The following is a 26460-nucleotide window of genomic DNA, read 5'->3' as shown; positions in this document are numbered from 1 at the left end:
CTATCTGGTTTTACCAGAGAGCATCCCTCAGTGTAAAATCCATTGCAGCTCAGTACAGCAGAGCTACTGCAGGGTAGCTCTGTTCTCTGTGTGACATGAGAAAGGCAAAACCTTCACCACAAACAGATGCCATCTCGCACAGAATTGCTTCAGACAGTTCTGTGGGCCCTGTACAGAATAAACAGCCGCCTGGCACACATACAAAACCACACCACCACCCATGAGCATTGCTTTATCTCCAGTAACAAGAAAGAGGAGAGAAAGGAAGGTCCAAACAGGAATGCTTTGGACTAAAAGGAAAAGAACAAGAGAAAGAAAAAGGCAACGTTTGTAGGCACCTAGTGTCTCCTCCTCATATTTGGAAAGTCCCTTGAGGCCTGAGGTAGCCAACACTTTGGTTATAGGATGCATACAACTTCTGCCTGTTTGTAGTTGCAGCAGCTTAACATTCCCTGCAAAGAGGCAGAAGACTTGCAGGCGTTTCCTTATCATCAACTTATCTTGTGTTGCCTTTTCTGAACTTAAAAAACAGCCTTCTTACCAGTGCTGTGGGTCAGCAGTGTCCCTTCCTCAAGAGAAATACAGTGATTATGATGCAAATAAAGTTTCTTATTTCAGGTACTGTTATCACCTTTCCAGCTTTTTCCTCTTAACAGCAGCATTTCTCTAGCACTGCTTTTTATTCAGAAAAATAAATCTGTATTACTGAAAAAATACATTCCATAACACAATCACAGGCACATTTGTTTCTAATACAACACTACAGAAAGATTTTTTGTGGCTATCAGAGTCAGCACACACCAAAAACTTGCAGGTACAACACCAACAAGTAAGAACACCAAATGTCCTGTGACACATATCTGACCACCACAGTTAACCTGGAATATTCACTCTGTGGGCCAACCTATATCCTGCATGCATATCTAATACAGGATATTGGCACATCCTGCTTTAGGAGGTATCAATATCTCCTGACTAGCCTCATGAAAAGCAAACACAAGAGAGTTTTGTCTAGTTGCCTTCCTGTGCTTATGAATAGAGGAAACCTTGGCTTTCAAAAGTCTCAAGCCAGACTACCCGAGAAGCTGCTGCAGAAAGCCTGACCAAGACAACTATCCAGGAAGATGGACAATGCAGTAACTGCACCAAGGGATGTCTGTCCACGACAGAAAAACAAGCTGTGTGAAATTAAAAGCAGCACCTGTAGACTGCTGGTGCCAAGCACAATTGAAAAGGACTGCAAGGTTATTAAAGGGTCCTTTAACATTTAATGAGAGAGATCTTTTAATTCAGAGAAGGCATCTCAAAAGAATGTTCAGATCCATTGTACTACTGGCTACATTGAAACTCATTTTAAAATAAAAGGATGACAGCTCCAAGTGCAGACTCACGTCTCAGTTTTGCTCGTATGTTAATGCTCACGATTCAGATCTGAGTAATAGCATTATAGTGACTCTTGGATTAAAAACGAGTTTCAGGAGGATTATTGCTCATTCCTGCTTTTCCATACCAATTAACCTTGACTGTCAGGCAGAAATCTCTGTTCTCTGCATGGGAACAATTCCAAGAGCTATCAAGAAAAAGGGATCAGGCTAGCTGTTGAACAACAGTCTATGTAACAAGTCCTACTTAACACCTAAGACATTTCCCAAGAAAATTAAATCCCTTGACTCCAGTCATACACAGTTCTTGTTGAATGGAAATACCACAGGACATATCACGTATCAGTCATATCCACTGCACCATGCAGAATTCTCTTAAAAATTATCAGAATCACACTTTTCTTACAGTTCTTTTCTCTCCTTCCACAAGACAAAGATCTCAGTCCCCGTAATTCAGTTGCACTCCACACCCTTAAGTGTGCATTTTATTATCTATTCAGCTGTGTTAAAAGTAGCTTAGCTTCCCTAATTCTTTTATAGAAGCCAGGACTGGTCAACATTGACCAAGAAATGCTAGCATCACTAACATGTAACTGGAATAGAATGCAACAGCTGATTAACATCTGAACAGGAACAGGACAGGAAGCAAAGGACCAGAATTCAATCCCCAGAAGGAATGTTAATGGAGAATAAAAATACCCAGGGGAGATTTTGACCAGGAAATGAGCACCAGCTTTTTAATGCATATAAAGTATAGAACTACCTTTAATGGCTACACCTGAAATTGCACAAGAACCAGCTTAGCAAAAGGTAATTTACCAAGTTACCTTTAGCACAGACAGCTACATCAAGGGCTAATGACAGCTCCTCATTCAGAACTGCTGACACACCAGAAGTGTGTTTAGTTTGTTCAGTGATCCAACTCTCACAAGGTAGTTGAGGCTACAAACTTTCAGAGTCTCTTCATCTTAGCACCCTGGGATTCATGTCCTTCCTCACTTTGTCTTCTTACCTGTTCTTTTAAGATCTCACACGAGAAGACTTCTAGAGTATATTGCTCAGGAATTTAAAGAAATACCAGAACATTAGATAAAAACTCTTGGAGATTAGGAGAACTCTCTAAAGTTTCTGGAAGAGTCTGGTCCCAGATAGAAAAAGCAAATCTTGATACCGTAACAACATGTATCTTGATAAAGCTGACAGGTCACATGAGGGAAATTCGGGAGTCATGGCCGTAAACTTTCTCAAACACCAGCAAGGGAATGACTACAACATGCAAACATTTGAATAGAAGTGAAAGAGGGACGTTTCTGTAGAAAATCACCATGCAGGAATTCCTTTCCCTGACCTTTGTCATATCCTGTGCTGTGTAGGAGGGGAAGAAGAGGGGGAAAATCATACATTACCTTCCTAGAGCATAAAGTCAAAAGGCATTTAATTAGGACAAGGTAGAAGCAGCTCAAATTTTTCAGCTACTGAGAGGCAGACTCTCAGCCCCTGTAAGTATTCCCTAAGTCTCACACAACCCCCAGCAATTAACATCAACAGTCCTCTTGTTTCAAGCTTTGTTCAGAAGTTCTGGGCAAACTGCAATCTCGATCTCTTCAGTGCCAGGAACTGAATGTCACTGAGCTGTCCCTCTAGCAGAGATATAGTAATACTAGAGAATGCTCCATTGCTGGAGCATTCAACTATACACTTGCCACAATCCACTCTCCAAAACATGCCCTCTGTCCGAGAGTCTCAGTGATGCACAGATGGCTGACACACTATGCAGTATCTACACAGTGGGACAATGGAGCACAGCACATTATTTGCATTATTTACAGAGGACAGATGGACAAGTTGCTACAGTGACCTAGCTTACTGAGCATCTGCAATGCTGAGGAGGTGCTAAGTCCAGCCCTAATGCTTGCAGGTGCTGACAAAAACAAATTTCAAAAAATAAAACGGCTGTTTAGAGCAGTCAGCTTTATTCTGAAATGCTATCACTACAACCATGCTTGCAGAGTAACTCACATGCCAATTTTGTTCCCATACAGCCTTTACCAGCAAGCAGAACACAAGATGTATTGACTGGATTTATCCTTTTCAACCAGAAAGAGAACTGACATCTGCAGTACTAATTCCTTGGCCATAAGTTCTGTATGTGTGTAAGTCACCACATATAACAGGTAGCACATACTGTCAGAAGACATAGACCAGGAAGGAAACAGCATCAAAATTGGGTGACATTTATTTCAAGCTATGGATGAAGAAAAGTAGCAAAATCCAGCTCAAACCTGCTCAGCCATCTGATTTTTTTTAAACATTAAACATTTGTGCCAAGTTTTAAGATGTTGCTTTTGCTGCCTAAACAGGACAGTAACCACATTGCAGGCACTTTTATTGGTAGGCTTAGGATGAAACTTAAAATAACATTACAGGGGTCTCACATCTGTTCTAGATAGGAAAAAGCTTCATTTACAAGAAGGATCAACCTACTTTAATTGAACACTATGGCTAAGAACGGTCAAGTTGTACAAGGCTCACAATGATCAGTTTGCCCATCCTCCACCAACATGCACCACAACAGGCTCTTTCATTCCATGATCACATGGCTGCAGCCAAACATGACAGACTGTTCAGCAAGTAATAAAAAGGATCAGCTTTTTCCCCAAGGTCTTGTCTACATATACACTGTACTAAATTAAATTGACTTAGAAAATAATATAAAGCAGTATAACGCTCCTGGGCAAAGGTTCCTAATTCAGTTTAAGAGCACTTTACATTGAAACAACTTAAGTTAAATAGATAGATACAAGACAAACTAAATTAAGGATGCCTATACAGGAATGCTGCACTAATATAATCACAGCTGTCTCTAATCTGATTAAGTTAAATCAGTACAACTTCTCTGCAATGACAAAATCCTTGCTGGTATTGACATTAACCCTTTTTTGCACTTTTCTGCTTCCAAAGATTTTGTTGTTTTCCTGTTTAGTTTGGGGTTTTTTCTTGCAAAAAACCCCAAACTCACAACAGTGTGGCCTCTCTCAGAATCAAAATAAGCTAACTACACTACACAAGGTAATTTAAGATACTAAAGGTATTGACATTTATGTCTTAAAAGTTTTATTAATGCTATGCCAAATAAACATCATAACAATGCTCAGACCAGTGAAGCTTAGTATTTCCTCTGCTTTCCCCAAGCAAGATGGAAAGGTTGATCACAAATACTCACACTGTACACTGTTTTCCATACTCCCACACAGCTTTTGCTTGCTGATGTCCAAAATACCTGGAGCAGTTCTGGGAAGACGGTGCTCCCCACTTGCTCATTCCTAAGGGTATGGCTCACCAACAGTTTATCTGAGCGAACTGGAGTGTGGCGTTAGAGCATGTTATCTAATTGCCCCCAGGCAGTCTTACTACTGACCCTCTTCTACCAAAATACGTTCTCCTGTTAACTGTGGGGCAAGCACATACACAAAACAAGTCTTAGGTCACAGACCTAACATGCTACAAACCCACACTCTAACATCATCTCTCATCTCCTCAGTTCCCACAGCATCTCCCCAGGAAACATACCTGTCAAAATTAAATTTCAACAATTCCAAAATTAGTAGTGTTCTTTCTATTCCTCATTAAAAACTATTCAAACTCTTCCTCCTGAATATCAAGATTAATTTCATCTTCATTCTCTTGGCACTCTTTCATCTCTACCTGCTTTTTCAATCGTGTCTCTTCGAGCTTACCAGTCTTCCTCACATCCATACCAACAACACAACCTTTTCTCTCTCCTTAGGGCCACCTTCTACAGCTGCCTCTGAGCTACCAGGTGCAGAACTAACTTTCTCTTCAGTGCAAGTTTTCCAGGTTTAGCATAGAAAGACATTATCAAGAATCCTCTCAGACCCACTTGAAGAGAACTAAATTGTTCCACAACTCTGAATAAAGTGGTGACCTGTCACTTGAGTACACACAGCAGCCCTGAAATTAACCTGAGTTGTAAGTTCGTTTCCTTTTTTTTTTTTTTTTTTTGAAAGAGCTGGGTTTTGAAACCCAGATCACATGGCATCAAAGACTGTAGGTACACAAGAGTTTGGCTGCTAAGGGAACTACACTTACACATTTCCTGTTTTATAAGATTTAAACTTCAACTCTCATAGGGCTGCAGATATATTTTTGCAATAAACTGTTTGGTCTTAAGTCTCAGATTCACACTGATGTGACTATAAAGTTATGTGGCCCCACACCAACTCTAGGATTCATTCTCACCATAAATACATGCGAAGAAGGCAGGAACAATTTCCACTCCGTAAGTAGAGAAACTGAGACACTAAGACAAAAAGCCAGTTTTGTGCATTGATTTTGCATTAAGTCACAAGTTAAAGAAAAACAGACTCAGCTGTCATAAGAAAGGAACTGCATGAAAATTCAGCAAGACGGTCTTATTTCTTGCACCTAAAACAAGAATGATCGAGGATAGAAAAGAGAACAGAAAGTGTGCCTGAGCTGAACACCTACCTGACAGCAATTGAGTTGAATAGCCTGCAATTCTTTATAAAAACAAATAAAGCAGCAACCCTGATCAAGTAGTAGAACAATATTTGTACTATACTCAATTCTTTCTGCTACTGGGGTTTAATCCCAGCAAGAATCATTTTGGTTTAATTAGCTTCTCCCTAGCAGATGGTCAGATATGAGAGGCAGAGAATGGTACAGGCTTAGCTGTTGGGTGATTGTGCAGCTGCATCTGTAGCTGAACAGTTAAGCATGTCCAGGGGTCCAGCTGTAGTTTGCACGACACAGGCCATCTCTGCCATTAACCAAATGTCAGTTTCCTCTTTCTCCAGATTATGTATCAGTCAGAGGCACATCCAAAGGCAGGTAAACAACTAATATGCAGTTTCACCACCATCCCCTTTCTCAGACAAAATCCTCAAATCTTCATCAATTGTAAGTACCTCTTTCTTTGGTGACAGAAGCACATTCAGAAACATTGCCATGGAAACTTGAGACATCCTCTGTGCTATTCACCAGAGAAGATCTAGCACAGAAATATTTTATGATCTCTACAGCACTGAAGACATACAGCAGTCAGCATAACGAAGTAAAACTAGTGACACCAGTGTTGTGTGAGGATAACAGTGGGGTGTTCGTCAGCCAAGCTGCCTGAACCTCACATCACCTACAATGAGCAACAATAACTTGCTGTAAGCTGGTAGGGAAAAGCAGAGCAGCACTGAGAGAAGCAAAGTGGTGTTTGAGGAATTAAACTGTCCAGCCAAAGGGACGAAAGAGAAAAAGGGTCATCACAGCCCCTTCCCAAAGCTGATTACATCCTGGCCCTTTCTCTTCCCAGAGGTTAAAAGTGGTGTTGCTACTGACTCCTGCAAAGCAGGATTCCTACCAGGCACAGAAATCTCACACTTAACCTATGTCACAGCCACTGCCTGCTTTGAAGGCTAAAACAAATATTCCCCATTGACTTCCACTCAGCCTTTGCATCCAGGCACAATGCTGAATGCTAGAGCATCCACTCATGTACACAGTGGCAGTAGTCATCTCAACAGGCCACAAAGGCAGAACAAGGAGATGGCTTTCAAATCCATGCTTTTGGCCTAGCAGATTCAGAGCCAGGGGCAAGAACAGGCACAAAACTTGCCTCAGCTCTGTAAACAATAGAGCAGCACGGCTCCTGAAGCAGCATGTAACTCTGGAGCATCTTCTCTCTTTTTTGTGGTGTGGTCCTGTAGTTAACCTGCCTCAGTTTGCCTCATTTGTTTGGTTTGGGTTTTTTGGTTTTGGTTGGGGTGTTTTTAATGATTGTCTTAGTCTTCAGCACCACTGAACTACTGAGAGATTTCATTCTGAGTTCAGTCACAGAAATATAACATGGCTTAATCCAGCTTAGGAAAAACAAACAGATCCACCCATCAATCTTTCACTGATGACCTGTGTAAAGCACGCAACTGACTACAGCTCCTCTCTCCCTGTTCCCCTGGGCTCCAGTCAGTCCTTTTAACAGCAGGATCCCAGCCACAGCAGCAGGGACTCACACCTCCACCCCCTGCCCTGCACAGGGAGGCTGCCTGTCACCAACAGTCATGGGCTGCACTGCTTGTCCTTCTGTACATACTGAATTGTATCTCCTAGGCTCACCTTCCTCCCTTGGAGGGAGATAACCACAGATTCCCCACCTGTGACCAAGCTGGGTTGCTTCAGCTCTTCCCTCAGACACAACTTCTCTTTGTGGCAGATTAGTCAGAGAGAGCTCTCATCAACTACCTCCTTCCACATCTGTCATCATTGCTAGCACCACTGCTGTTCTGGAGCTAATTATGAGCATCAATTGTCTCAAGGGGCAATTGCAGCAAAGGCCCATCACTTCAGTTTTACCACAAAGTCAGCTATTCCAGACTACTTTACATCCCCCGCCAGGCATCACTCTTGTAAAACTAAAATACCTTTACCACTGTTGTCCTTTGGGATAGCGTAAGTCCATTAATTATTCTAAGGTTAAGGAAAACCACTCCTTTTTAGTAATGCTAAACAGACAAGCTGTTTCTTCCCCTACAGAGGGCTCCCTCCTGCAGATCTCCCATAAGTAAACCCTACGCAGCTCTTCAGAGAGCAAGCATGGAATGAGAAATAGTTGAGCTACAAGTGAAGTCACCCCTCCTTGAAGGAGCTCTAACTGAGGACTAATAAACCCCAGATATCTTAAAGAAAGCAAGCCACCACACTCCAGGTACCTTTTTTTTGTCAAGTGTCAGACAAGAACCCAAAGAGCTAGCAGCTCACTGCTCATCTAAGGGCAAAGACCCTGGAGGAATGCCAGCATATAGCCAGGCAGATGTTGCACAGACAAGGTGTTTGCTCAGTATCGACAGTGAGCTGTTTACTCATGCCTTCAGCTTCATGCAGCTGCCCGAGCCCAGCTCTGCTGAATCTGTGACTCTGGACTAAGGAATGTCTCAACTGGACAAACACCACATCTGCTGCTGGAGCAAGTTGACTGCCCCAGAATCAGACCAATCCCCAATTTTACCGTCCAGCCATAGCCGTGCCTTCTGCTGTCTATTCCAGCAGGGGGAGATGTAGCTACTTGGGAGGGTTACAGCTCTAGCCAGAGGAACACAACTGCCCAGGACTGGATACAGGAGCACAGAGGCCTGGATTCCTACAGCCTTCAAGGCCAGCAGGGAAGCCAAAACAAGGAATTAGTGACTTTCTCTTCACAACGTATTAAAACTCACCAACAGGATGGAAAAAGGCCAATAATAAGCCATACTTCCTCCCTGGCCAATGTCACATGCATTTCATTCTTATTCCGTCACTCCTTTCCTGGCAATTACAAAGTGTCAGCAGAAGCAGTATGTAATCCAAAACAAGACCTCCAACTTTGCAGCCATAGCCCATATTGCATGACAAAGCTGAAACAGCCAGTATGACAATGATTATACCCACTTAAATGTTCTATCAGTAACCTGCCACACAATCCAATTTTAGACTATTATTTTGCTACCACCTCCTGTTGCTGCAGGGCATATTGTCCAGTCTGCCACCGCAGAACAGAGCAGGGGAGGAAAGAAAATGAAGATTCAGGCAATACACTTTCTCAGCATCCAAGCCCTAACAGTCACGTATGGAGTTGGTGGCAACCAGTTTGAAATAAAATGCACAGTTTAAATGAAATCAAAAGAGAAGAGAGCCCAGTGTGAATAATTTCCAACTGTTTCACAATGCTAAGAGCCTTGGAACAAGTAACATTCCCTTAATCATTGAGATCCTGCTCTGAAAAGTGATACAACCCTCTGGACAGAGGGTGGCATGGACCCAAGTGCAGTGTGCTCTGCAGTGACTCACGTGGAGAGTGTGGCGATGGCTAAAAAAAGCAAAAACAAAGCTATAAAGCCAGAGAACTTCTGAGAGCAAATTCTTTCATTCCTGCTACTATCCAAGGATGGCAGTAGGGAGGTCTTCTGCAGAAGACTAACTTTAATAAGGAAATGACTGGCAGGTCACAGAATTTCAGGCAGCTAGAAATTGTCTGAAAGGCAATTGCTAGAAAGGAAAACTGCAGAAGATGCAAGCAAACTGAGTAATGAACAGCTCAGGGCTTACCCAGAACATGGTCTGCTGTTACTCCCACAAGCCTTGCCTATGAGCTGCCCATAATGGCACTACCAAATGGGAACACGTTTCCCTGTGCCAGGCAAATGAAAGACTTGTACAGACAACAAGGATGGCTTGCATGACGGATGCATAGCAAACTAGTGACCATTTCTCAAAACAGATATCATATCAAGGATCCCAAAATAACAGCTACATCCTGATCTGCCATCCTACAGCAAACTTCCTGTCCTCAGCTCTTGGGGTACCAGCTAGAAAAATATTTTCCAAGAAGCTGGAACAGAACATTTACCCACTGACTGGGGGAAGCACTCTTGCCCGGGTTAAACCCCAGAGCCATTCCATCTCCAGGCAGACATCTTATGTACTGAGCAGCGCTGGATGGCACAAACCACTCAATCATCTACTGATTGCCAACAGCACACAGGCTGCCGGGGTAGGGGGGAAGAGTCAACCTTAATTGGCCTTATCAGTGTAAATTAAACCGTACAACACACCCAAGCAAACAGTCAGTTCCTTTGGAGAAGAAGGCATGAGTTATTTTGCTGCAGCTATAAAGGAAACATTGCTGCTAGGACATGCCCCTGGAGTGACTGTGCCGCTCAGCTCTCCGGGTGCATTCCTGGGGTTGTTTAACATGGATTCAGCTCCAGCCTTTCCACAAGCAAGAAGTCTGAACCCTGAATGCCATCTCCAAACACAGCCAGACTCCACCTCCTGCATGCCTGCAGGCCACCAGGTGTGGCCAGGAATGGCACAAGCTACACACTAAATACACCTTTGATGTGGAGCTGAAAGCATGTAGCCACGGGGCATGAACAGCACGCCGCCCGCCGCCGTGCTGACTCCCACTGCAGGAATGCTGCTGCAACCACAGGCCAAGGAAGGCAAACACATTGCATTCCTCACCAGGCAGAGAAGGAAAACAAGTAGCAAGCCCACACACCCACCCTGCTGACACCCGCCATGCTCCCTCCCCACACCTGCCTGCATGGCCACTGTCAGGACCCCAAGGACAGCTTCAGCCCCAAATTAATTTGTGTGAGGGTCACGTTCTCCAGGCAACCTCTTGAGCCCATGGGACAAGAGAAACAGAGCAAGGCAGGAGAGTTCTCAAGTGGGCATGCAAGCCACAGGGAGAAGAGCTGCTGCCCAGGCTGGGAAGTAGCCACAGTCCAGGGCAGGAACTCTGTGCACTAGCCTGGGATGGGAATTTCCCTGACTTTTCCTGTAAGTCAAGGGGCAAACACAACACTGGGATCCCTTGAGCTGAGGGGGCAGGGCTAAATAAGAAGTTGACTTTGGGCAACAGGGATGCTTGGAAGGATCCAGATCTTTTTCTATCCCTAGGAAACCATCCTACCTTAAGTCAACTATCTTCTCTGGGATGGAGGCACTTCCTCATTACCCCAAAATCCTTCTCTAAATGCTTGTCTCCACTGCCCACACACAGATCTGACCTTCACTATACAACATTCCTCCTCTACAGCACTAACACCAAGTCATTTCAGCAATCAAGAGAAGAAAAACTTAATGTACAAATACCCAAGCCATCAGATACCCGCTTATCTCAGAACCTCATAATTTTGGAGTCGCAAGGAGACTCTGTGCTCTAGTCAGAAAAAACATTATTCCTCCTTAATGTGGCACTCCTACAAATCCTAAAGCTTTCCAAAGAATTCACATTCTCAAATATGAAGTTACTCTGAAGGATGTCTCAGATGTGAACCTGTCAGCAGAATTCTCAAGTCTATATTGTGAACTCCCCACATTGTGAATCTGCATTTACTCTGTGCAACGTAAGTAAACAACAACCCACTCCTGAAAACCTTAAAAATCCATCACCCAGTGTTAAGGGCTAACTCTGACACACAATAGCCAATACTCTCTCAGCACTAAACAAGGAAAACCAACACTCCCAAGACCACTGCAGCAAGAATATATCCGACTTGAATGTAACAGACACAAAACAGTGTCAGGAAATTCAGAGAGCACCAATTAAGGGCTGAAACACTGTAACCTCTGGGAAACCTGAAAGGGGAAAGGTCAATGTAGCCATAAGCTCCAGAGACATACCAATGCATCTAGCAGGCTGCTGGACCAGGGATGATTTATAACTCTTGCAGCCCAGCTGCTCCACACCCGACATGTGCATTTCAAGGCCCTCACAGAGGGAAGTGATCTGATATTAAGTAACAAGAACAGACCGGACCAGACCAAGGTCTAGTAGACTTTCTTATGCCTGTTGAAATTCAAGGCCTCAGGCTACCTGTTCCACTCATTATGCTGTAGCAGCTCCAATACTTGGAAAAATGAGGCATGAAAGGCCAAATTTACCAATAGATTTATATCCAAAGATATAAAAGATATAAATAGAAGCCTGGCAGGATTTATAGATTAGGTGTCTAAATCACTGCATGCAGGAGAATGGACTTCTCCCCTTCTAACCACTCCATACCTCTCCAACCCCAGCCACCACAAGAAAACCCAATTCAGACAGGACGGAAGCCCCTGCTGTTCTACACATTGCCAAGGGCCATCCCTGTGCAATCCACTTGGATGGTGATGGCACCTGAACTCCGCAAGTCTCAACAGTGCAACCTGCAATGGCTGCAGCTCTCACAAAATGTAGGTCTGCTTGTTTCCCAGAATAGGAGCTGCCTCTTCAGCTTCTCCTCTCCCTTCCCCCACTACATCTTTACTTTTCATAGACTCAATGCTGTTTCAAGGTACCCTCATCCTGCCACCGGTGGGCGGGTGAGTGGGGGAAAGGGGCCCTTTATAATTGTAGTGTTGCAATCTGCCAGCCCGGCCAGGCAGCCTGTTCCCGCCTGCACTGCATTAAATACCTTATAACTGATTACACCCCCATGGGGCATGATTAGCAGCCTTCAGAGAACAAAGTCTACTTTCATAAGAATAAGAACAGACACGTACTGCTAACCTACTACACAGCTGGGCAGGTGAGGAAACAGGGAAGAAAGGAGGGTGTGTGTGGGGGGGAAGAGTTAACTGTACTAACCCTATTCCTTGTCTCCCCTATCCTGGTTGAGTTGAGATTTCCACTGCCCCGCACAGTAGTACCCCTCAGACCAAGCCCACAAGATTCAGGTAACAAAACCTCATAAACAAACTGTTGCCTGTGGAAGTCAGGCAAAGTCCTAACCTGGGAGAGGCAGGGCCTCGAGGCAAGCAGATCGAGCTTTGCTCTGGGTGACAACAATTCCTTCACATCAGTTCCCAGGAAAAGGGAAGGGTGAACTCCAACTTCAGTATCAAAAACAAGGAGAAGGAGGGAAAGCTCGAAATACGACCACATATCCACGCCCCTCTCTAACCTCTGTATATGTTGGAAAGGTCTACATAAGTAACAGCAAAACATCTAATTCAGTCTGGAGGTTAACAGCCCTCCAGGTGATGATTTTTTCTAGTGGAGAAAGAGGAGGTAGCAAAGAGGGGGAAAGCCCTCTCCATATGAGATAATAGGGATCCCCAAACATACACAGTCCATATTCATTGCTGCAACAAAGAACCAGCTTGATGGAAACTCAGCCAATCTGACATGAAATGACCTACAGCTCATTAGCAAAGTGCCTTCCAAATCTCAAAATGCCCACACAAACAGCCACAAATATATTTGGTGCTATCTGGCCTCCATCTCAACAGAGCAGAAAGAATCAGGCTATACAGCCTTTTGACAAAAGCAGTAAGAAAAATGGTGGCAACTCCGAGACTAAAATAAGCCTAGGATGAGCCCTTCCAGCTACTCTCCCCAAACCTCCGACATTAGAGACCACAGTGGAAAGCTCGAGGAAAATGGTCTGATTTGAGAGAGAAGCCCATTCAGAAGCTTCAACAAAATAGTAAGAAGTCTCCTAATTGTCCTCTTGGAAACAACCACCTGCTTTACCCAGAACCCCCTCGTTTTGCCCACAGCCCTGTGGATGTTCATGATACCATCTGGAAGCACTCATGTTCAGCTGATGTATCTAGAGGGGCCCTGCTGACACATTCCACCAGGATTCTTACCCAACCCACCCAAGAAAGGGTTTGTTAATGAGTAACCAACCCAGCTGAAAATGATCTACTTGTATCTGCTTTACTCCGCAGCTGGTCCTTCAGCTAGCAGACGGGAGATCTCTGAACTGTACTGCCCAGTCCCATCTGTATGGCAAAACCTGCATACTCTCTTTATTACATACTCTCTTTATTTTATTATTATTTTATTGGAGGTACCGGTTGACTTTAGGCTCCGATGTACCTGCCATTGATATAAAGCATCAATACATTTAGAGTTACATTACCAAACAGATTGTGCTTTCAGGGTTTGGATAAATGAGAGCTTTCACCACAAACACGAGCTAGTCATAGGAAGCTCCAGGAGGTAATTTAAATTATCGCAGCCAGCACAAAAATAGTTTTACTTTGGGAGTTGAAGTTGCAAAGCTGTAATAAATCCAAGTGGCACAGTAAAACTTCTTATAAAAGCTTAAAATTAGTTTTGAAGCCCCAAATGGCCTTGCATATAATTTGATTCTGCTACCGTGGGCTAGCAAAAGGGAAATCACTCTTCACACTGTAAAAAAAACACCGAAAAACTCTATCATCCTTCAGCTCCTAGGAAACAGAAGAGGTAGGCTTACATTTCATGTCTCTATATATATGTGTAAAATACATAGAAATAATAAATATATAAATAAAATGTTAAACCCACAGAACTAACAATGACTTGTTCAATCCCACACAGTGCTGGGCAGCTATCAATCAGGCATCAGAGCTCAAATTGGAGCATTGCAATCCAACACTCTCTCCTGGCTGCTGTACCCTCATCGATACCCTGCACCCACACCCATTCCCAGAGCAAACTGCCTTCCACTGCCGAGAAGCGCTTGTGCTATTCCGATACTGGTATTCGCCACCAGAGCAAGAGACCCTAATTTAGCCCCGCACGGGCCTTCTGCAAACTGCTAATCCCCACTCCACAGCTGCTTTTCAAATGTACAGGCATGAGCAAACCGTAAACGATTTATGGCGCGTGGCAGGAAGACTCCTGGCTCCCTGCGTAGGCGGGGTTTTGGGACAAGATCATGCTTGGACTAATGTTTATATTGCAAGTTGTCAGTCGGGCAGTAAATCATCTCTGGAGCTGCACAGTAATACAGCCCCATCCAGCTGGGGCCTTGACGGCACTGAATTCTGTTACAGCCATTTCAGATACACCTGGAGACCTATCTGCAAAGGCATCATCTAATCATGCAAAAATTAATACACTTACTTATAAGTAGAATCTACCAAAATTCTGCAGCCCAGCAAGGGTGATTCGCTTTCAGGAATCAAACCAAACTGGGGTAAGATGTTTGCCAAAAATGACTCTCCACATTAGTCCTAGAAGAAATTGGATTGAGTGCCTACACAGACATCTAATAATGGAGTGTATCTCAAGCAAAATGCAGTTACCTGAGAAAACCCTTCTGAGCGAAGTTTTCATTTCCCAGTTTTCACATAATTGTAGTGTAAGCAATGCTTAAATTCTAAAAGGGAAATAAAGATATTTTGCATACTTTAGTGCTCAAGACACTTTCTGCTCAGAAATATAAATGCGCTTAAAGGCAGGATGTAAGCTTGAAGTCCATTCTCAAGAAAGGTTACTTAAAACAACTTAATTTTAAGCACAAAAATCCTGTTATTTTCCACTTTCTTATTTTCTCCCATTTGAAAATACTTTTCATACAATACACTGGGTGCATATCTCCCACAGATAAAAGTAAAGGGAGAAGAGTTCTCAATAATGAAAAAAATATAAATAAAATGCTCAAGGGAAAAAACCCAGATCGCTATTTAGTTATGTGAGATACAACAGATTTCAACTCATCTCCTTAGAATATTTTTAACCTTTCCGTTGGCCAGCAGCAGAGTCATCACTAATGAACACTAAAGCTGCAGGAAGAAATCTGATTTAGGAGACAGAGCAGCAAGGCATCGTTGAGAATTGCAGAGAGCTTGTGAAGCAAGACATATGCAGGTCTAAAACCAGTTACAGCATATGCCAAAATAATGGTCAAAAACCTTACAGCCACAACAATTATTTAATTATTACCTTGGGAAAAAAACTTATATTCTTTTGAAACAAATACTATAAAGTAAAATTCACCTAAGGCTTTTTATGAGCCTATGTGTAATTCCTCAATAGGTAGAGAGACTACCTCATCTGAACCTTTTGATTTCAGAACCATTAGTGCATGAGTCTTACCTTAATGCAGCTGGACAACTGAGACTTTAAACACAAGAGTAAGAAAATCCAGTTATGATACCTACAACATTACCAAAGCCAGCTTTATCACATAGTTAAAATACAAATACACAACTCAACCAAGGACATAGAAGTCACTGTGCGACTTCCAAGTCTGAATTTGTTGACCCCTAAGGAATCAAAAATTTAAACCAGTTCTCTCTTGCCACCAGAAGCTGGTCAGATACTCTCTGCCTAAAAACCATTCTAAGCCTTGCAGGAAAACTTACTTTCTAATCCTGACCCATCTCACTTTAACAGCAACACAAAACTTCTATGGAAGTCAGTAACCATTTACTCTCAGCTGTTAGCACTGCCACAAAAGGGTTGAGCCCTGAAGCCCATGTTTGCTCCCACAGAAGCCCACAAGGCCCATACAGGGACCTTGAGGTTTACATACCCTGCTTCTGTCTATGAAAATATACAAACAGACTCCTTCCTTCGGTTCCACTTGCATTTAGGCAAACATTACAAACACACAGCTTTTTATACATATCTTCATGCCACTGCCACTTATTTTTATTAGCCTATGCATCAAATGGAATTTATACCTACTCGCAGCACTGATGATTCTCCTGATCCTCAACAGATTGGACACAAGCACTGGACACAAGCTGTCTTCACAGACATTAGTATATTGAGGCTCATGCTATAACACACCAGAACTCACTTGAACAGCCTTAAGGCCCTGCCTCTCAGACACCTTACAGACTAAAGTCCACAAGACTGCAATGTGGAGAGGCCAAACTCCACTCATTCTTTACCCTCTTGAAGCAAAGGGAAGAAGCAAGTCCTTTGCATGACCACTCAGTGTGAAAAGACAATAGCTGCATGTCTCCACATTCATCAGTAAGACAGTCCTCCTCTACGAACTGCACTATCTTTCCACAGACATTGTGCTTCACCAGCTTAAAATCCTCAACTACCACGACTAATCTGAGCAGCTGCAGTGCTTTGTGGATTTGTTCTTTGGTTGGTGATTTGTTTTTGGTTTTTTTTTTTACCCTAATGCAGTTACCACAAAAATCAAGGTCAGCGAGCAACCTAACATAGCACTTAAGTGATTCAATACCTTGCCCCTGACACAGACCAATACATTAAGGTGGTTTAGTAGCTGGAGCAAGAAGCCTCAGTGGACAATTATGGAACACACTGCCCTTTCTTCAAACCTTTACCTGTTAAGAGATTGGATTAGGTCTGAAAAAAAACACCTTCTAAAACAAGTTCTTTAACTACAGCAAGTCTGAACATTTCCACTCCTAAGTGCTTGATCTTTTCTGAATCCCACTCAGCTCTTAGCCTCAGCGCTATTATGTGGTAGTGAATTTCCACAGATTAGACATCATGTGAAAATACTTTAAAATCATTATTCAGTTTGATGCCTATCAGTTTCACTGAATTGCATTCACCTCAACTGAAGATTACATTCCAGCTCCTTCTTCCCTGCACAGCAGTCTTCCTCAGGCTTGGCACCCAACATCGTTGAAAAGCAGAGGAAAACTGAGCCCACCCAAGTGATGCTTATACTGCATTCTAACCATTGCAAAGCTATTCTCACACTCCTACATGGCTTTCCACGCCATTTCCTTCCTAAGAGCAGCTCCCAGGAGGACACTCCGGAGAGGCTGGCTCATGTCATTCCAACTACGAAACATCCTGCAAGCTGCTGCTTTTGGCCATCTCTGGCTGAGCATATTTAGAATAAAACCATACATGAACATCCTGACAATGAAGGGAATGGTTTCTGAGAATGGAACAAACAACAAAGCAAAAAAGAGAAAATTGTCCTTGAAGTCAAAAAGATTCAGGCAAGGTTAGTGAACAAAACAAGCAAATAGTTCCTGGGAAGGCAAAAATGGTGAGGTCCCAAAGTACCCACTTGCCTTGAACAAGGCAGGGCCTGACTTGCACTCCATAGCAATTTCACCATGCTACAGAATACACAGAACAATGGATCACGCTGGGGTCTGCTTCATTTTGAAGTCACAGCTTGAAACACCCTTTCAGTTTCTCCTCCCCCTAGCTTTACTAAAGCATTCAATACCACAGTATCTGAGCCATCTACACACTTACGGGTTCATCCTCAAACCCCCAGTATGACTGGTGTTTATCATCTTTTCCAAGCAAAGAATGAAGAGTAAAAAATAGTAATGATCTGAACACAATAAATCTGTGGCAGAAATTAGGTATCTTTCTGACCATAGCATCGCCCTTCCCCTCCAACCATCTGTAAAGGTATTTCAACTTTAAAAAGTAACATTCTTTCTACTACAGTTAAAGATTCAGCCAATCTAGATCTAAGGAAAAGCCCTCAGGTAGGGGAACTGGCAGGGAAACAGGATGGATGATTTCATGCCCTAAGGCATTCATCCTGTTTGCATAGGTTACACACATAGTTCCTCTGCAGTCCTGCATAAAATGAATCTCAGAGAGGATCACATTTACACAGTTACTAGAGATCTGAAATACACACAGCTGGCATGAATGCCAACAAGCACTCTCCAAAGCTCAGGGTGTCATAAAGAAAGGAGATATCTTCCCAGCCAAAAAGCCCTCAAGCAAGGAGATGAATATACCCAGTTTCAGGACCTTAAATTTACTCTCAAACCATTAAACAAATCAAATGGTCAAGGAAATCTGCTCTATTATGACAATTCCAGATCCTGACAAGCCCAGTAAAAAAAGCAACATGAATCAAAAATGTGTCATGCCAAATCCTCATTTATTAGCAGAGGAATCCTACCCTCAATCTGTATCACATCCAGGTTCATTTGAGACCTCTGTATATTGCATTTGTCCTAGCAATATGTAAGGCAGAGAGTTCTGATGTCACTCTGTGCTGGAGAAGCAAGGCCCCTGACAACAAACACACTATGCAGTAAATCTGTCAGGACCTAACCTCCAGAACTGCTGCTTGGGTCTACACTGTAGATGTGGTGATACATGGAAATCTCAGAATCCACTTTTCAGTGGATTCTCCATAAAACATGGCAGACATTTTAACAGGTTAGGGAGCTCACCTTCAGAAAAACCATCAGCCTCTAAGACTCACAAGCATGAAATCAACTACCAAAAAATACAGTAAAATACATTTTACTAAAACCCGCTTACTTTGCTACCACTCAAATAGCTTGGCTTTTTTCATCTTTTTAAAAACACTTTATATGCCACACCAGCCACAAGCCCTTTTTCCAAGCCAGCTCTGGTACCAATCAGACCAGCATGCCAACCAAAATTAATTTGTGCCCTCTGACTTGATTTTTTCTGCTCTGTGACAAGAAACAGGCAGACTTGCAAAAGACTACATCTTTTTCAAGGCTTTAGCCTATCTCCCTGACAAGCTACACCATGACTGTATTTAGAGTGGATGGCAGAGATAAGAATTGAGGGTTTGTTGGCTGAAAAGCAAGTGACTTAGCAGGAGCCAACAAACAACTTGAAACAGAGTGGAAAAGCACGCAAGGTCATCTTTAGTTCAGAAAGCTGGTTCAGAGAGTGAAGAGGCAACAGGTCTTGGCAAGTAACTCATCCCCTCCTGACCAAATGCCTTGTTAATGTTAAAAAGATGAAAATAACCATGGGCTGCACTTTGGAACTCCACTGGCCCTGCTGAAATGCATTCACAGGATTTCAAGAGCACTGGGTGCCTGCAAAGAAATTAAAAACTCCTCTCGATACCACAGCTAAGACCTGGTAGTTTAAATGCCGATTTAACACCCAGAAGCTAAATCACACTGTATGCAAATCACTGCTGGGATATAGGTGCTTTCTGCAGTGATCCACTAGGAAGTGAAGAAAAGGGAAAGGAGTCATTATAAAGGTGATCTGACAGTGTACAATTAAAAAACCAGCAGCTGTGTACCAAACAACTGTTCCTCTAAACTGGATCCCAACAGTGAGTTCAGGCACACCTGCACCACCCATCATGGGAACAGTTAAAATTTATGTGGAAAAATAATGTGGTGGAACAAATAACCTGACAGAACAGAGGGTCACTAGAACCACCTAACTTTGACATTGCCATTATTGCAAGAGCAGGATCATCAGAAAGGATTTCATTTGGATTACGGCCGGGCAGATCCCTTGTGAATTATATGGACAGCATGGCTACTTTGGCACTGATAGAGCACATTTAAGATTGCTTTCCCAGATGGCATGTCAGGAGCACTGGCTTACATTACAATTGAACTTTTCTTCCCAGAACTCTTGCTGAATTTCTCAGGGTCACTTCCATTTCACTGACACCCCAGCCTCTCAATTCTGGCAACACAGGCCTACTATGATGCACAGAACTCCACAGAGAGGGCCAGTGTTTCAGGTGAGTGGTTCACATGTCCTCAAAATATTTGAGTAGTGGAATAAAAAGAACACAGTCTGACTCAGCTCATTCCTGCCTTTCTTACCTGCTGTCTGACACTTCATAAGGATTCACTGCTTCATCTTATACAGGCCCTTTATCCCAGTTCCTTCTCTGAATCTGTAAAACAAAAATGCATAGCTCTGAAAAGCTTTCAGTGGCACAGAACTATCTACATGTGATAGATGATTCTTTTCAGTGGACAATTTCCACCTGGCATCTCTCAGATCTAGGTTATTCTCAGCCTTGCCAGATCTGTGTATCATTTGCACGCCCTGATACCTACCAATGCAACCTCATGTGCACCTAAAAATCCATGTATTAGCACTCAGTCTTTTACTCTGCTCTATGCAGAGCGCTCAAGCTCAGAGCCAGAAGAAGCACAGCATTTACTGTTCACCTGTTTTCCTTTAAAGTCTGCCCATGTTCCCAGAGGCTGCACACTAGTTCTATAGGGGGAAGCATTCCTTGCACTAGAGGATGACCAGGCTGGCAGAGAATTTCCCATTAACCCCTGCCGAGTCTGACACCAGAGGAATGCTGACTCTTCCCTTCCAACCCTGCCTCTGCCAGTTATACTCCGGTTCTTTAACACATGTGCTGGCCCAGTCTTGTTCTGCTTTGCAGCTCCTACTCCAGCAACGCTCCCTACAGAGATACTGCTTTCTCATCCCCCACGCCACCTAACTCTCCATCACTCAGAAAGTACTACACCCTGCAGTTATGAACCAGGTTCTGCCTGCCGATCCCGTGCCTGCCCTGCTCCCTGACAGGGGTCTCTTCGCGGGAGGGAGAGCTCCGTAACGCCCTGATGGCTGAGGCAGTGCCATCACCACCCTTCCCCACGGAGACCGTTCCTTCCCTGGGGCCGGGGCTGTGGCCTCGCCGCCCTCCCGCACCCGGCCCCCGCCCCACCTGCCTGACCCCCTCCCCCCCGCCGCCCACGCTGCGACCCGCCCGAACCCGCTGTCCTCGGAGAACTCTACAATTCCTCGCCACACACGTGGACAGAAAGGCCCACCCCGCTCGCTGGGCGCCGCCCGAAGCCCGCAGAGGGCTGGGGGCATAGGGGGCCCCGCCCGGGACTTGGTCCCCAGCCGGTCGCGATCCCCGCTCCCCGCCCCCGGAGCCCCAGCCCGGCTCTGACCCGGTCGGGCTCGGCTCCACCAGGGGTCCCAGTGACTTTGCGGCCGGTTCGGCGCCGGTTCGGCCCCGCCTCGGGCCCGCCCCAAACTTTGCCCCCGCCCGGCCCCGGCCCCGCGCTCTCGCCTCAGGCCGCCATTTTGCCGCGGGGCACGCCGGGTAATCCGGCGGAATCCCCACGTCGCGGCGCGGCTGCGTCATCGGGCGGCACGCGCGGGGGGGCGGGGCGGGGCGGGGCGGTCCCGGCAGCGTGAGGGGCGGCGGGCCGGGAGCGGCTCCTGCCCCTTCCCGCCTGCCCCGGGACCTGGGAACACCCTGAGGGGCGGCGGGCCGGGAGCTGTGGCTGCCAATGCCAGGGGCCGGGAGTCGCTCCTGCCATTTCCTACGTGTCCCGTATTCTGAGATACCAACCAACAGCCTGGGTGTACGCACCTATCCCACCCAGCCTGTCGCTAGGGAAATACAAACCCAGCCGTGGGACCAGGTGGAGAGGGAGGGAGAGAGGTAGAGTAGGAAATGGAGAAACCCACCTGAAACCCCCCAAGGACAACTGTCTGCTTGTTAAAGGAGAGGTGAGGAGGACAATGTGTGCCAGGGAAAAGCTAGGCAAACACTGACACGATTTGTGAATGTGCTTTGGTATTCGTTTGCAAAATCTTCCACTATGTTGTTCTAGTCTTGGGTCTTTGAAAAATCAGTTCATTTTAATTTCTAATGAAATCACGCCATTTATTCAACTCTGAGCTCAGACAGGTACTTTTTCCATTGCTTCTCGTGCCCAGTGTATAGACTTACTCACCCACTGCTGTTGTCCTTTCTTTCACAAACATCTCATGAGTTGATGATTCACACAGTAAATAATGGAGCCTAGTTCTGAGGAAATTTGCCTGGTTCAGAAAAGTCATGAGAGTATTTACGTGATGTTCTTCAATGTACTACTACATTTACAAAGCCTTCAGATTTACATTCAGGTAGTGCCAGGCTCACAGTACGGCAAATTCTGCCCAAATGGTGCCTTCTCTTACACAATAAAAGACAGGTGCTCAGCAGGACCCTGCTTTGATGACCTTGGGAATATTGTGCAAAAAAGTCTGCTGAGCGCCCAGCAAGTGCCGTCTGCACCACACCACGCGTCAGCCAGGGATATTTCAAGAAAGCCTTTGGTACTTGTGCCCCCATAAATTCTCCAAATCCTCCCTGTGCTGGAGTCAGATAACAAGCAGAAGGACAATGGCTCCAAGAATCCAGGCTGCCCATCTGCTCTGCACTTCCAGATTCTTGCTTCCACAGCGCCAGCTGATGAAATTTTCATAGCTGATGAGGTTTCTCATTTCCACCAGGCCTTGCTGCCTTGGAGCCTTCACAGCTGTGGTCTGTTCAGGTTTCCATGGGTGAGCACTGATGGCAGCAATGATTAGAGTACCTTGCTTTCTTTCAGTGACTTGTCAGAGTAGGATCTTCAAGCTTTTTCCAAGTCTAGGTGAAATAACTCCTGCAGGAAGGAGAGAGGCTGACTTTCAGATCGTCTCATTATTTACTGCTTCCATTAAACGCAACTCTTCTCAAAATCAGATCTCAAGGTCAGACTGCCAAAATGAGACAGGAACTTGACTTGGCCTGGCTGAGCACCAGTCACCTGCTCCAAGCACCAAAAAAACACTCTTCCCTCAGATCCCAAAGGCCTTGATTCCCAATCCTTCTTCCTCTCCACATACATCCACCCTGCCTTTCCCCATATCCGGTATGCTTGTGAGCTGGACTCACCATTGCCCTGAGCCCAGAGATGTGACATGATGCAGAAGCATGACGTTAGGTTACATTATATTCATTTATATAACACCATTAATACCGAAGTGCAGCTCACTGCTAGAGCCAGTTGCTCGCTAAAGCCTCTGAAGTTCAATTAACAAGCACCAGGTAATCTAACACTTGACTCCCAATAATCCTTTTATTTTAAGGGGCCTCTGGCGGATGTAAAGCCCTCAGCAAACAGTCCTGGAAGTACATTTGAGATTCTCTCAAATACCAGCTGAATTTATGACCCTTAGTGAAGAGCAGGGAGGAATCTCTTCAAAATACTTTCCAGCTGGCAGCACTTTATATAGACCCTTGTAACTGAATAAAAGGAACCCCTGGAGGGGCAGGTGCCACCCTGTGGAGGGACAAATCCTTCTGAAGTGCCTATGGTCTTGGCTAGTGAAAAAGGAGATGCCAGAAATAATGTCTCCCCACCAGAAGAAGGCAGTGCAGGCTCAGTCCTCTGAAGTTTTCCATCAAACCTGGCCAACTGGGGAAGATGGTGGGTGCTGGACAACCCCTTGGTGGCTGACTTGGAGGCTGTCACCTGCCTGAGAGTTGTAGTGATGAAGGGACTCCTATGAAACACTTGCCTCCTCGGCTACTTCTCTAACTCCAGTTGCACAGAGGATTGATTCCCCAGTAGACATCAGCTGGGAAACCCTCAGAGGCAAAATATGTTCCATGGATGGGCTGAGCCCACCAAAACCAAAAAGACGTGAGAGTTCAAGCAGAGTTTTCACTCTGGGATATGCTAATATAAGAGGAGCTCAGCACCCAAAACTAACAGCATTTCAGGAACAATAAGATCAGTGAAATACTGCCAGGCTGTGACAGTCAAACAAGTCTGTGGATGCTGAATTGGACAGCCAACACATTCTGCCAGTATGCCTGGAGCATACACCTACCAGACAAATACAGCCAACCCGCCAATAAAACAGTTGCTAAAAACATACCCACGTGTATAGTTCAGGCCATCCCACCACAACAGAGTGAGAGCTGGGACTCAATTTTGAGTTTCATAGAGATTCAACACTCAAAAAAAGGCTGGAGTCATTTCACAAGCAAACACACTACCCAGCATTGGTGGCTGAAGAACAAAACGGCGCTGACCCAACCCAACCCAAAATGAAGTTTGTCTTATGGGACTGCCCAAAGGCACCCATCGTGGTTGGGATGTAGCTGCACTGGGCACTGCAGAAGCAGACACAATATCCTGCCCTCGAGACTTGGATCTCTGAATCTCTTGAATCTCTCCCAAAGCACCTCTGGCAATATGAAAAGGAAGATGAAGGCAGAACTGGGGAACAATGACACAAATCCACCATTGCAGCCCCCCAGTGCGTGGCACAGCTCAGTGGTTTCATGCCATCACGGGGTTTGAGCAGAGCACAGCATACAGCTCACAATGGTACTTCAGACATACTTAGGGGCACCTTCCCCCAACCTGTACGCTTGAGGAATAAACTGCACATCAATGCTTGCCCATTACAGTTGCCGCCTATGCCAGTCTTCCATATATTTATAAATGTGTGTGTGTAAAAATAGAATAAAATAAATCTGTATCAGTGACCCCTACTGGCCACTTCTAACTAGCCACAGAATTGTGCAGCAACAGTGAGCTCTTGCCTCTTGCTGAGGTGCAGTGTTTCGATGTGAGGCACAGAGTGCAGAGCCTGGCAGCGGTGTATTTGTGCTCTTTGCACTCACTTTGTGCTGGCTGCATCACTCCTGGAGGCAGGCAGCTGAAAGATGATTTTCTGACCTCAAGTATTTGTTTGTGGCATCCCACTCATTTCTCTGCTCACCGCCAGCTCCATGCCACGATCCCGGCTCTTGCACTGAGCCCTGTACAGGTGCCTCCAACTCTTACTCTGCGCAGTTGCAGGGCTCTGCAAGGGACCAGGTGTTGGGGTGTGACCTTATACAGGGTATTTTTTCCAGAAAAATTCAGTTCCCAGCTGGGACCTACACCACTGCTCCTTGAGAAGCTGCCCCAGCACTGTGCAGTTTCTCCTCCTGGCAGCCTCACCTTAGCCCCACCAAAGCTCACTGTAAATTCTTCACCCCCACTGGGTGGTAAATCCAGCATGAGTGCTGCTGTGCAGCAGACTGAAGGGCCCTCCTGGGCCAGTGATTTACCTTGGTGAAGGAGTGGAGAGAATGTGCCTGACAGGAAGGATGGCTGCTCCTATGCAAGGCAAAACCCCATGGGGAAGCAAAGGCTGGAGTCACTGTGTCAGCCTCAGACCAAGACTCAAGGGGCTCTGCCTCCCTTCCCCTTAGTCAAAACTTGTTCAGCTTGTCATGCTAATAAAGTGTTTGAAATGAACTGAGTTAAAAGTATGTGGAGAGGAAGGGGGAGGATGTCTCTCTGGAGCATACAGGGAGGTGACAGGGGGTTAGGTGTAACACCAGCTCTCCTTGGTGTGTGCAGGCAGACAGGGCTTAATCCAGGTATGGGCACAGCGCTCGCCACGTGCAAGAGGAGGACACCACACACTGGGGTGCAGGGCTTGGCATTTCACCACAGTACACAAAAGGGAAGGGAGTAGCTGATCCCCCAAGCCCTCTGAGGCAGAGCAGGGACTCATGGACACTATCATGTAGACACACATGGCTGTGTGTTGTCTCTCAAGGAGCCTTTCTGCATGCCTAGCACGTGCCTCCAACTCACAGAGACCTTTTTTTTTTTTTGTGAAATCTGTAGCACTGCTCTCCCCGTGGAGCTCTTGTTGTTTATAGGGACGGGTTCAGGCAGGCCAGGGAGGAATTACCTTTCTCTGGGACACGCTTGGTGCTTGGCTGAGCACACCGCTTCTCTGCTTCACGGGAGCTGCTGAAGGCCAAGGAGACAGTCAGTCTACAATTAGCCTCCCTCCCAACACTCGTCCACATCCCCTGGGGCTGCTAATTATGGACTCCTCTGCAGCCAGGGTTCAAGTCTTTCTAAGCACAGGCCATAGTTTCATGAAATGACCTTGACATTCTCTGCAACAGGCTCTCCTGCCAGGTTTCACTGCGAACACCAAGACATGCCATCCTCTGCAAACACCCAGGAGCAAGCTCAGAGGCAAGCACCGAGAAAGCACAAAAGATTCACTTCAAGAGTCTCCCATTAAATGCTTGTGTGCTCCTGGTGAGATTAAGAGGTTTCATTGCTAGAGCTGCCAGCTGGAAAGGCAAAGGGAGACCGCATAGCTGAAGATGGGTTTCGAGGCACCCACGGGTGTGTGCCAGCAAAGGGAAAGCCTGGCAGACATCTCCTTCCCACTCCAGTCCTTCCAGACCTCCTCCCGGCAGCAGGAGGCAGGTGGGGGGATACACTCCCTGAATCAATGCCCTTGGGAGAGCCCTGACATTAGTTGTTG

The 26460-nt window shown here is 45.3% G+C and overlaps 1 protein-coding gene across 2 annotated transcripts in view; it reads right to left on the bottom strand.

Annotated features, from left to right (window-relative positions):
• Nucleotides 1-21437, bottom strand: part of TJAP1 (tight junction associated protein 1) — a 40434-nt gene extending 18997 nt beyond the window's left edge. Inside the window, exons 1-2 of one of the 2 annotated variants that reach the window (XM_014255985.2) lie at nucleotides 21297-21437; nucleotides 20196-20269 (exon numbers count right to left, since the gene is read on the bottom strand). The gene's annotated coding sequence lies outside the window, so the exon portion shown is untranslated. Of the gene's footprint in view, nucleotides 1-20195; nucleotides 20270-21170; nucleotides 21191-21296 lie in introns of those variants that run through there. The other variant, XM_088052655.1, reaches the window with a different exon arrangement.
• Nucleotides 21438-26460: the final 5023 nt, after the last annotated feature.

Source organism: Pseudopodoces humilis, chromosome 3 (genome assembly GCF_049639895.1).
Source record: "Pseudopodoces humilis isolate 2021_Gansu_Grassland_sample_001 chromosome 3, ASM4963989v1, whole genome shotgun sequence".
Classification (NCBI taxonomy): Eukaryota; Metazoa; Chordata; class Aves; order Passeriformes; family Paridae; genus Pseudopodoces; species Pseudopodoces humilis.
The sequence above is the reverse complement of the archived record's forward strand: the minus strand, read 5'-3'. Positions and strand labels throughout refer to the sequence as shown.